Source organism: Pholcus phalangioides, unplaced genomic scaffold (genome assembly GCF_987345545.1).
Source record: "Pholcus phalangioides strain wild (caught in Gottingen) unplaced genomic scaffold, Ppha-v1.0 ptg000001l_1, whole genome shotgun sequence".
Lineage (NCBI taxonomy): Eukaryota > Metazoa > Arthropoda > Arachnida > Araneae > Pholcidae > Pholcus > Pholcus phalangioides.
The window spans coordinates 16,547,640-16,559,926 of NW_028301594.1; the positions used below are offsets into that span (position 1 = coordinate 16,547,640).

Consider the following 12,287-nt stretch of genomic DNA (forward strand, 5'->3'; position numbering starts at 1 on the left):
TTCGTGATTCATCACGAAATAATTAAAATTCAAAGCGAATTCATGATTTTTTTTCCCCTCATGAGAAATGTTGGGGAATTTAAATGAATACAATTTATGTGCAAAGTGGTTGAAGAAAGTTTCCTACATGTTAAATATCAAGATGGCGATCTATTAAAAAAAAAAAAGAGAGAGAGAGAGAGAGAGAGAGAACTTTCTTATTGTAAGGGACATACCAAGGTCAAGATGATCTTCCGTTTTAATAATAATATTGTGTTATTACACAACCTACATGATGATGATGATGACGTGCAAAGGGCTCCACCTAGTTTGAGAATAATCGCTGGTCACCTTGAAATCCTGGGACAAGTAGTATGTGTGTGTGTCCTGATATATACATACATACATAGAATAATTTTTTATTTTTTACATACGGGTTTTTTTCCTCCCAGTTTTCGTTATTTTTTGATTCAGATTTTTTTCCCCACAACTTGCGCATGCACTTGAAGAATTCCAGAATTTTCCTATAAAAGCTGGACCCTGGACCTACCGAAATTATTCTCTATCTTCTGCAGTGAGGTAGCGATATTCTCAAACATTCCAAGATGAACTACTTGGTAAGTCTTTTTCATTTTGAAATTTGGCTATCTTTTTTTTTTAAAAAACTGATTCATACTGTTATAAATCTAACCTAATAGAAATATACCTTAAAAAATCCTCGAGTATTGTTCCTAGAATGATTTAGTAGCTAGAAAAATCCTTTAGCTAACTAGCTTCTGATTCTACAGGTTTTAGACGCAAAGCGTCTTGATCGGCTATAAGTTGCATACACAGGTGTGATTATGACTCAGGAGTTATAAACATCTTTAATTTCAATTAAATACTAGCCAAAAATGTCAACTTATTTTCATAATTGGGGTCGGAGGATTCATTTCTCACAATTCTTTGGTATCGTACGAGTTTTCAAAATTCAAACCGTGGCAACTGTCCTAAGCTGTATTTGTATGTTTATGCTCGTTCTGATTTTTCCAAAAGTATGGATCCCCTACCAAAATGTCAAAAAGTATTATCAAAAAATTATGTTAAAAAAACTCAAACATTCTGAATTTTTATAGAGCCTTTTCCACAAAACTTTGACGCTTCTCTAGAGAGAGGCCGCGCCTTGCAGTTTCCGAGAGAGAGAGAGAGAGACATATTTTAATATATCCGATTTTTTTGTAAGTGCGCTCAGGTTTCTAGAACATTTTAGAATAACAGATTACAGTATATATTAGAAAAAATAAATTGTTTTTCAGAAAAAAATGAAAAAAATCGTTTTAGGTACACAGAAAATCAGAAAGTATTATCTATAATTGATAACAGATACCTCGAGCGAAACTGGAACTAATTTATATTATAATTTATATTGAAACGCGTAATTAACGATACTGAAATTGTTATCATGGATACTCAAATGAGGGTAAGCTTATGTGGTAGTGGTGGTGTGTGTGTGTGTGATTGCTAGGACTCACGTTTTTACGACCTAAAGATGAAACGTCGTTGCTGATCGGTTAAAAAACTGAACTTCAATTTTTTAAACCGATCAGCAAAGACGTTTCATCTTTAGGTCATAAAAATCCGAGCCTCAGTGATTACTTATATCAGTAATTCTTGGTTCCTTGCTCTTAGGTTTTAATCTTCCCGGCACTATATAAACTTTATTTGGTTTCTTTGAAATGACTTTTCTAACTAAAATGATTGATAAAAATGGATTGCAAAATGATTTTGAGCAGTCGACATTGATGATGATCAATGATGCATAAATGATGAATTTAAATTCAATAAAATGTCAATTTATTCCAGAAATGTCACGCTAGAAAATTAAATTCATTAGTAATTCTATATAACACGCTTCTCAAATTCACAAATTACACATATCTCACAATTTATTCCGAAGTAGATTTGAATCTGAGTGTTTTGAGATAAATATGTTAATGATAATCTAGAGCAGTGATTCTCAACCGGTGCTCCGCGGCCGCTCGAAGAAAGTAAAAAAGAACAGTAAATTTGAAAAAAAAAAAGTTATAAATATTTTAAATAACGCAAATAAATCAGTAACTTAGTCGAATAATTAAAAAAATAGGCCTACGGGGCTCCGCCATAGAAATTATAGATCATAAAGTGCTCCGCGAGTCAAAAAAGGTTGAGAACCGCTGATCTAGAGCAATGGTTCTCAACTTTTGTGAGACCACGGCTGGGTAATACCGGGTGATACCTTAGTTCTTCTTAACACTTTAAGCGTCACAGCACTAAACCTTTAAAATGCCATACCTTCTTTAATGAAGTAAGCTCTCTTCCGATTTTCAGTAGGTGCAAACTAAGGACTATAGCGAAAAGTGTTCTCGATTGAGTAATTAACTTTATATACAAAGTATCTGCTACTACTTCACCTAACACCAACTCTGACCATATCACTATATTGAAATTTACTGCCATTAATGAGTTGGGTTGGAAATGAAGGTGCCACCCATCGGCGGTCGCCTTAAGCTCGTTAGGGAAAATATCTTATTTACAGTTTACAGTCCCCCCCCCCCCCCGGTTTGAACATGGGACCGTGACGGCAACCTGCACGGTGGTAGAAGAGCATCTTACGACCACGCCACTTGGGCTTAAAAAATATCTGGTCTTGTCAATGCTAAAATAACAGACTTTTGAGATAGCGAGATATCTCGTCAATGACGCTTAAGGGGTTAAGATTTGTACGGACTATTATTTTTACGATATGATTGATGTCACGGCAAGGCGGTTGAGAAACACTGATCTAAAATACAGTCTTTCAAATTTATTTATCCTACCCAACCTTTCTCAGAATTTTGTTTTCAGTACCAACCCCTGCCCTTATCTAACAAGTAAAGACAGAACCAACCACTTTTGGGTTTGAATTGAAATCGCGTTGCCATAAATTTTGAATGTCGAAGCATTTCCGTAACTGTAACGTAAAATCACTGCTAAAGATTCTTTTAGATAATCTTTTGTCACCATTTCTTTCCTAATACAATCTCTATTTTACGGTAATTATATTTTTATTTCTTTTTTAGTTTTTCCTCCTTGTTGTCATCGCTTTGGTCGTTTGCACCATGGCTCAGTACGTATCCTACAACTACCCAGGATATTACAACGGTGCTGTATACCCATATGCCTATAACCACGCATGGGCCAGCCCATACGCCGCCTACTGGAAGTAGGTTGCTTGAAGCAAATGGTAAGTTTCCTTAAAATTTTATTGATTCATATGATGAATATAAATTTATTATGGCTAGAATAACGGCTTTGTGATTTTGAATAGTGCAGAAAATGAGTGCGGAGATGCAGTCAGACTCGGTTATAACGACATCGTCGATTTTGTAAAATTTTCTCGTTATAACCGAGGTGTCGTTACAACCGAGGATGGTGTTTTCAAACCCTTTCAAGTATGAAAAATTTAATCAAATGCAATCAAATACGAAATGTCATTACGATTAGGGTAACCGTAATTTGCCGGGAAAAATGGTTTTATTTTCATCGACGTTGTAAGCAAGGTTCATTTACACTATTTTCCATGGGAATCAGCAGAGTTTAGTAGTAGCCGAAGTATCGTTATAACTTAATTTCTTTGCAGATTTATCAGTTACATTTTACAAATAGAAATTTTAAGACCTATCATACTTTTATCCTATCATAATTTTAACCTATCATACAGTACTTTGCAATATGAGATTAGCAGCGAGAAATTCAGTATAAATTTGATGATTCGGTACTAATAGTTATATCACTGGCAATGATATTCTTGTCGGAAACATTATTTTTCGGTGGGTTTTTCCTAAAGGTTTTCTTACCTGAAATAATTTCTGAAATCCAGGGACACATGGAAAGAATATTCTCAACGTATTGCTATTACAAGGCAGTGCTTTTCAATAATCAGTTATACCCGATGAACTCTTGGTGAAACACCGAGGAAACTAGGCATCCCCTACACGAGCTATGTCATAACAACGGCTATATTTTTTGTATTTTAATAATAATAATAATTTTCATGATTATTATTTTGTCTAGTAATAATAACTTTTGTAACTTCTGGTTCGTTCTGAAACGCATCTCGTGAATTTCCGGAGAAATATTGAGATACAGGCGAGATAATAGAAATTTACATTATAAAGTAATCACGAGAAAACCCGCATAATATTGCCAAAAATATTTTTAATAATAACATATCATAGTAGCAGAAATCAGGGAAACTGGATTATGATACAGCAACAAATTGTTTTCAACTATTAACTTTATAGCGAAAGACTTGTGATAATGCTCTATTAACGTGGCCCTCCATCTCAACTGCATCATTGGTCTTTGGGCAAAATTGTCCCTGGCGTAATAACGAGGTTGAAATTTAGATATAACAGAATATCAATTTGTTTACATCCGAGGTTCTTAACCTAAGGGTCGTGACCCAATTTTGGGTCGTAGAGGCTTCCGAGATGGGTCGTACAAATCCGCTTACAGCCAGGGAGTTCTTGAGCTATGTTTTTCAACCCAAACATGATTTGCGGGGCTTCCGAGAAGGGTCGTACGAACCTACTTACAGTCCTATTATAAATGCACTTAATGCGTCGCTGGTTTCATTAATTTCAAAATTTCAAAGGACAAACAGTTGAAAACTTCTGGTATGCATGCTTACACTCTCCCGAATCATATATCTCAATATATGGTCTTGGCTATTAATGAAATCAAAAAATTAATGACTGCTAGAATCTTATTCCTTTTTCTTCAAATTTTTTCCAGGATAACGACCGGACCGGACATTGGACTACGAACAAAAAACGGACACGGACAGGACTTAGCATGCCAATGCAGGACGCATATCCGCCTTCTTTCCTGGCCCTCTTCGCGCTCTCTCTTATTATCTTTACATTCAAGACATCCAGTGACCTCATTATGAGATACAATGAGCACATGAAAATACATCTTGGACGACCGTCTTTTGGAAACAGGCCTCCCGAAAAAAGTAAAAGAAGCGCCCATTTTGTTTGTAATACCATCGAACGTAATCAAGAAAATGATGTCGCTTTTGAAAAAGCTTTTTTACTTCCAGAGAAGTTTCGCAAAGCTATCTTTTTCATTAAATATTTCCTTAAAAAAAATACCTCTTTCTTGTCATTATTTGTGTTCTTTTGTTTGTGATTTTTTGGGATTTGTTGGTAAGAGAAAAACTATCGGATCAATATGCATAAATTACTGATATAGATTTAAATAGCATTAGGATGAAAGCGAATTGAATGCATTTATTGAAAAGCTAGAGCGAATACCCAAAATATTCAGCTTAAATATGAAACTGATATCTTTTAAAATAGTAAAATTATTAATATGTATAATTTCCGTAATGGACTCCATATAGTCAGAGCTGATTTCCCCCTTTAAAAAGTCTTGCCAGAGACCAACAGACCTACAAACAGTACAAATGTAATTCAATCATAACACATTACTCACTTCACTTCTGAAATATAGATGGCGGCACTGAAAAATCAAACACAACACTACATACGCACTGAGATTGTTAGGTGCACACACAGTTACATTTCCGACACAACTCACTAGGTAGTAAATCGCCCATCGATGGTGATACACCTGAGTTGTGCTCGGTTTGAAAGATAGTCAGAGCTCAGGTGCACATTTAACATAAATTATGATATCAGAAGGAAAAAAAAGGAAATTGAACAACTAGGTGCACAAGGTGTAGGTGGGGTTTGTGGCTTCAAGGTTAGGTCGGAGTTCGATTTATTCGAATATTGATATGTAATTAGCTAGCGTGTAAAACAGTGCTAGCTGAAATTAAAGAATAATTATATCAAAACTCTCTGTAACGTTTAAATATAAAAATTATTTATAAACCAATTTTCATAATAACGACATATTATTCTCAAAATTTTCAAATATTGAGTATTGTATTCGATAGGTTCACGTCAATTAGAGAAAGATTTTTTTTCAATTTTGGAGATGTTTTTTGCTTTAATATCTCTAAAATAACTTGCCATGGTTTTTTGCAATGCCTATTTGGTGTAAAAGAAAAAAAAAAAAACCAAAGTAATGCTCCCTCCCCTCCCTCCACCTGTTGAAGCCATGACGTCAACTTATGGGCTATTGGGACTAGAACTCCTTAATATGAAGTCGCCTTAATTGGGACTGTCATCGGTCAGCTATTCATCTAACATACGATGTGTGCTGTGCAAAACGTTCGCAGGGCATGTGAAGCATGTGGAGAAACAAGCTTTCTAATTTATATTCTCCGCTTTTCCCATACGTGGATTGCTTTTGTGTCTAAAGCTCTTATACAATCTTGATGCGAATTCGACGGTATGTTTATTGCTATCTGTAGCTATGCTCTAAGATTACTAAAGCTATATACAGCAGAGATGAGAAATCTTTGCCACTTCTATACCTAACACCAATTTTCCTGTTTGTCAGGCACTTACGCCATTTGCGTAAGTGCCTGAATCCCATTTGCATGGGGTCAGGAGGGGAGTGTGGGGGGGGGGGGTGATGATAAGAATTAATACTGAGGATTAAAAATAAAACTTTTTAAAAAGTTCTAAATGGTAAAAATATCTAAGCTCTACAGAGTATGGTCTCTAAAATTCACGAATAAGCATAAAGAAAGCAATGTCGATGTAGGCATTTACGACAGGAAAAAAAAAAAAAAAAAAAATTACAAAAAAATTTTGGAAATTGGCTAAAAAAGGTATTTATTGCATTTCGCCTGAACTTGCGCTCTCTAATAATAACCCGAATGCATTACAACTTTCATCACGCTTTTTAACGGTATTTCAATGATTCAAACTTCTGCCTGAAGGCAGAGGAAACGTCATATTGACCAATTGACATCATTTTTCACTTTATCCACTAATTTTATAAGTAGGCACGACTTATCAAAATCATCAAGTATTCTGTAAATTATTGAGAAACCGATTTTTCTGAATAAAAAAAAAATGGTGAAAAGTAAAAATATATATTGCCAAAATTTATACGTGTAAAATCAGGACGTATCTTCTGATGTCAAATATAGATGACGCTAATAAACAAAACTAAAATATATCTTTGTGCGCACAATTGAAACCAAAACCTGAAACGGACGCTCTATTTCATCTTACTCGAGTTTCCCGAAATTGTATTAACCGAGATGTTTCAGTATATCCGATCTCCTTGTAAGAGGGCTCAGGTTCCTCTAAAATATTGTTGAAGTAATATAGATTAAAAAAATAAATTGTTTTTTTCAGAAAAAATAAAAAAATATTGTTCGATTACACAGAAGAATTAGAAAGTATTATCTATGGTTGATAGTAGAGATGTCGCTGGTGAAACCGAAATTAACGCCAACACGTATGGTGAGCCTATCCAACGACCAGGAAGATACTAAAAATATATATATTAACCAATATTTTACTGTATTGAATTGCGCTATAAATGAGTTTAATTGTAATAAACTTAATAAAAAAAATAACATAAGAATGAATTTTTTCAAAAGGAAAGATTAAAAAAAAAAATATTGACAAATATGCACAATTTTGAAATTAGTGTTTTAAGTATGCAACAGATGGCGCAGTGCAAAGCTTTTTTTTCGGCATTTTCACTAATCGAAACTGAAGCCGTTTTAGAATACTTTTTTTCATGAAGCTTTGATACATTTGGTTATGTGTTTGCAAAAAATTAATATGAATGCTACCATTTGCAGGAAAAACACCTTATAACGGTGAATGTTTTAACTGATTGAAAAGATATAGTTTGGTAAGTGAAATCAAACATTAAAAAAAAAATTTTGTTGGAACAGACAGTGAATATTGCCGGACACACCTCGGGTTACCAGATCCGAAGACAAAGGAGGACGTCTGCTCACTCACCCTTAGTGATCCCAATTTCCCCAATAGATGGCACTAATATTCCGACCAATAAAACCGGCCACAACAATAATTTCTCCCAACTCTGAGACAAAACCGCTAAAAAAAGCCGAAACAGGAAAAGTTCTGGGAATTTCGACGGCTATTGGTAAATACGAACATGGGGGGGGGGGGGGGGGAAACATGAAAACACTCATATCATATCAATAGAGAAATATGTTTCAAAACAGAGAAAAAAAAATTCCCCCAGAAAAAAAGGAAAATAATTCCGGAAACCTGAAAAGGAGGACAGAACGGCGAATATTCCGAAACGTAGGAGGACGCTTGAAATGTCATCAAAAAGGAGGACAGTTGGTAACCCTAGACATACCCCACTTCACATTTCAAAGAGATATGATATCGAAGTAGTCCCGAAGGATGAGTGTATCCGGGAATTTTATTGATTTTAAAAAAAATAAACATAAATCACAAATTTCAAATTACAATAAATCTTGAATCGGTTAAAATATAAATCGTAAATGTCGTGCGCAAGAAGTCTTAATAAAATCTGGAATCATGGATAAGTTTTTAAAGCGTCCGCTGTTCATGTCGGTGTAGTCTCTAGGAACAGACAACTACTGTCTGTTCCAAGACTAGTGGTTATAGTAGTTCTCTATGCACAGACAACTACAACTGTAACTACTGCTTAACCGTACAACTCGTATACATTCCTCTACGGAATTTCTAACGAATTGGTACATGAATACATGGGCGGAATACGCCCCCCCCCCCTCCCCACCAGCGTCAAAGGTGGAATCGACTGATCTAATGTATATATGTATATATAAATTGACATCATCATCATGGGCGCGGTAGCCCGGTCGATAAGATGCTCGCCTAAAGTACCAAAGGATGTTTAGAGGTGTCGCGAGTTCGATACCCGGTTCGTCATTGTCAGAAAACTTTCCTGACACAGGGGTACAACAAAAAACGGCGACTTGACCGCAGCAAAAAATTGTTGCCGCAGCAGGGAGTCCCCCATCGAGGGGTTAGCGCACCAACCTCTCGACGAGTATAAAAAACAAGCCTGCCGTTCGAAATCGGCAATAAATTGTAGGTCCCGGTCTAATTAGCCCTCGTGTGCAGAAAAATGACCGTGGTGCGACAAAAATGATTAATGACATCATCATCATCGTGCCCCTCCCCCCAGACTTCCAAGTCTATCTCCCCCCATGCATGAATGTGTGTTTTGAGTGTATGTGTGGCCCTAACGTATTTATGTTGTAAGAGCTGGGCTTGTTTCGTGTTCTTGCTGGTGCTGCCATCTGTCTTTTTTATTCTGAAGCGAAGATGATAAATGCGTGAATTTTCATGTTATATTTCACCCTGTTGTAGGTCTGCCTGCTCTCTGCGGAAAGACTTTTTTAAATGGGAGACCGACTCTCATTCACGCGTCGAAGTTGAACAGACTGCTGTACTGGACACGTGTATATTGGAAAATTGTCTCATGATGCAGTTGGAGACCGGCATTTTAGACTTGACACACACACACACACTCGCGCGCGCGCGCGCACGCACGCACGCACCAAGAGTTTAGATGCTACAGGTTCCGCCATTCAACCAAAAATGCAGGATATCCACATCAGCACTTCAAATGTGAAAGGAACACGCTACACAGCTTATGGCATAGGATAAACATGATTACAAGAAAAAATGTTTGCAGAATTGCTCAAGGGCACATATCCAATACATCAACTTGGCTAATTCGAATTTAGGGAACTCCACTTGATTTCCAATTCAATTTAATGTTGAAAAATTACCTGTTGTATTCGAATTTTTTCCCTAATGTTTCGGATAATTCGAAGTTTGATTCAGATACGTCACTTGCAAAATTTCTAATTTTATCAGAATTCTCACGGGCGAGCTTTTAGTCATTATTTTCCTATTTTCCGTGGTTTGCTGATCTTTTCCCGAGTACAACGTGTGTAGTCTGCATTCTTCAAAAGTTACAATCTCAACAAAATCTGAACTTTTTTTTTTATCGTTTCGGCTTTAAGAAGAAATTATTTCGTTATCAGTTTCACGCACTGGCTTTGTCTATGAATTGTTTTTGTCTGTGAATTTTAATTTTGGTGAATTTCGTGGCGATGAATTTTCCGTACACTCACCCGTGCATTTATTTACTATACTTATCGGGATGTTGCGATTAAAAACAGCGGTGGTATCTAATTCCAGTTCATTTTCGAAGCAAAATTGTCGTTTGGAAAATTTTGAAAAGATCCGACAGTTAATGTGAAATCTCATTCTATGTTAACATCAAAGAATCAAGCAAAAGTCAGTTATTGCCGTATTAGCGCGATCTACCAGGTGGGTTGGTTGTCAGCCTGTCGTTAAATAAATAATAACGTCACTCTCCGGAGTCCATTTTGTTGATGAGGGTCCTTAATATATTAATAGCTCATTTGATGGTAATGATGATGATCATCAAAGAGGAGGACAGTTTACCGAAACGGTGGGATGTGACAAATCTTGAATCATAAGTTGGACTTTTCGAAGATGACATAATTCGACCCCTAGGGCACGTTCCCATCCGTCCATTATACAATATACGATGCTTGCAGAAGTCTTATGGGGACTCCACCTTTGCCTTAGGCTTTATAACTTCTCGAATGTTTTCACTTTCACTGGTTGGCCTTGGCCTAGAGAGGAAGAATAAAAAATAGAACACGCTGAAAGCCCCATTTGTACTAAATTATTAATACGGAAGGATAGGATAGAGCAAAAGGTGGAGACATATTTTAAAAAAAAATACTTATTTCTCATCTCTTGACTTGAGAATGCCTTTAATCATTTAACAGGTGGATAGAAATGGGTAGGAAGAAAAACCAGCTCATCTTTCGATTTATGCACCAGTGCCTGGCCTTGGCCTTTAGAGAGTCTATTTTTTTTTTCTTTTTTTCTCTCCATTTTTTACGGATTGTTCATTTTATTTTTGATTTATCGATATTTTTCTTCAATTAGCTTACACATCATTTTTTTTCACGGATAATTGTAGGATAGGTCAGAAGAGGAAGGAGGTGTTACAAGGAACGGGACGGCTATGAAAGCGACCCACCAAGCTATAAACCATGCTTGCTCAATTGTCACTGGACATTAACGTCTTCAAAACATGGCCTTACAGGCCATTTGTAACCCGCCAAGCGCTTTGGTAATACATGTTTAGTACACTTAGTAGCTAGGGTTACCAAACGTTGTTCTTTAGGGGGACAAGTCCTCCTTTTTGATGTCGCTTTAAGTCGGAAAATTCATTCTTTTGTCCTTCTTTTTTCAGGTTTCCGGAATTCTTTTTCTTTCTTTTTTTTTTCCTCAGAAATTTTTTCCCCCATTTATCTTGATTAGCATTAGTGTTTGTGTGGTTTTTCCCGTTGAACAATAGCCGTTGAACTCCCCGATTCTTTTGATTTTTTTTGCGGTTCTGTTAATCGGGAAAAATTATTATTGACCGGTTTTATATCGGTCAGAATAGAGGTGCCATCTGTTGTGAAAATTTGGAAAATGACGTCATCAAGGATGCGCACGTAGGCGTCCTCCTTTCCTAGTTTTCAAATCTGGTAACCCTATTAACAGCCCGTGGGATTCATTGAAATTCCTAATGGGGCACGTCTTGTGCCAGAGGTCAAAGACACCTAGTCTTATGTGTAAGGTTACCAGATTCTGAGAAAGGGCTCTTGTGCGCTCACCATTGATGACGTCATTTTCTCCAATTTCCGCAACAGATAGCGCCTTTTTTTCTTCCAAAAAGGACCCCCCTCCCCCCACGATAGTTTTTCCCAACTAAACAAAACTGCTATATATGTTATGGAAATGTGATAAATCCGGTTATTATGCATAATCACTAGCTATGTATTATGCACAGTTTACCAACCATTTTTTGTAAGTTCAATAAATTTTGTTTTTCGCATTTTTACCGGTGATTATGCGTAATCCCCAGCTCGTATTGGTAAGTATGATAAATCGTCAATAAATTATTTAAATTTACCGGAAAGTTTGCTCAAATTTCAGCCTAGGATGATGGATTCAATCAGTGATGTTGCTTATGTTTAAAAAACTTGATAAAGGTGAAGAGAAAATATGTATTTTTCGATTTCATGCATTTGTGTGCATTAATACAGAAAAAGGTCAAAATTTGTACAAATGCGTATGCATGAGAGTATGCGTTTGAGTATAATCCGGGCTCTAGATATGGTAAAGGCTATTCGAACTCTCCCGATAAGTTGTCAACAAAGAGAGGGGGGGGGAGAATCAATGATATAATAGATGTTTGTAAAGTAGAACTGTCACAATCTGCAAAACGTCACTCCTTCAGTTTTCAAGCTTATTTAATGTTGCCCTCTATTGGCAATAATCTTTTTTTCCCTTCTGAATTTC

At 36.2% G+C, this 12,287-nt stretch overlaps 1 long non-coding RNA gene across 1 annotated transcript; it reads left to right on the plus strand.

The window, feature by feature from the left end:
- Positions 1 to 549: 549 nt before the first annotated feature.
- Positions 550 to 5,134, plus strand: LOC149089967 (uncharacterized). The gene is made up of 3 exons (XR_016192530.1): positions 550 to 596; positions 3,057 to 3,220; positions 4,774 to 5,134. It is a non-coding gene; the product is annotated as an uncharacterized LOC149089967 (long non-coding RNA).
- Positions 5,135 to 12,287: the final 7,153 nt, after the last annotated feature.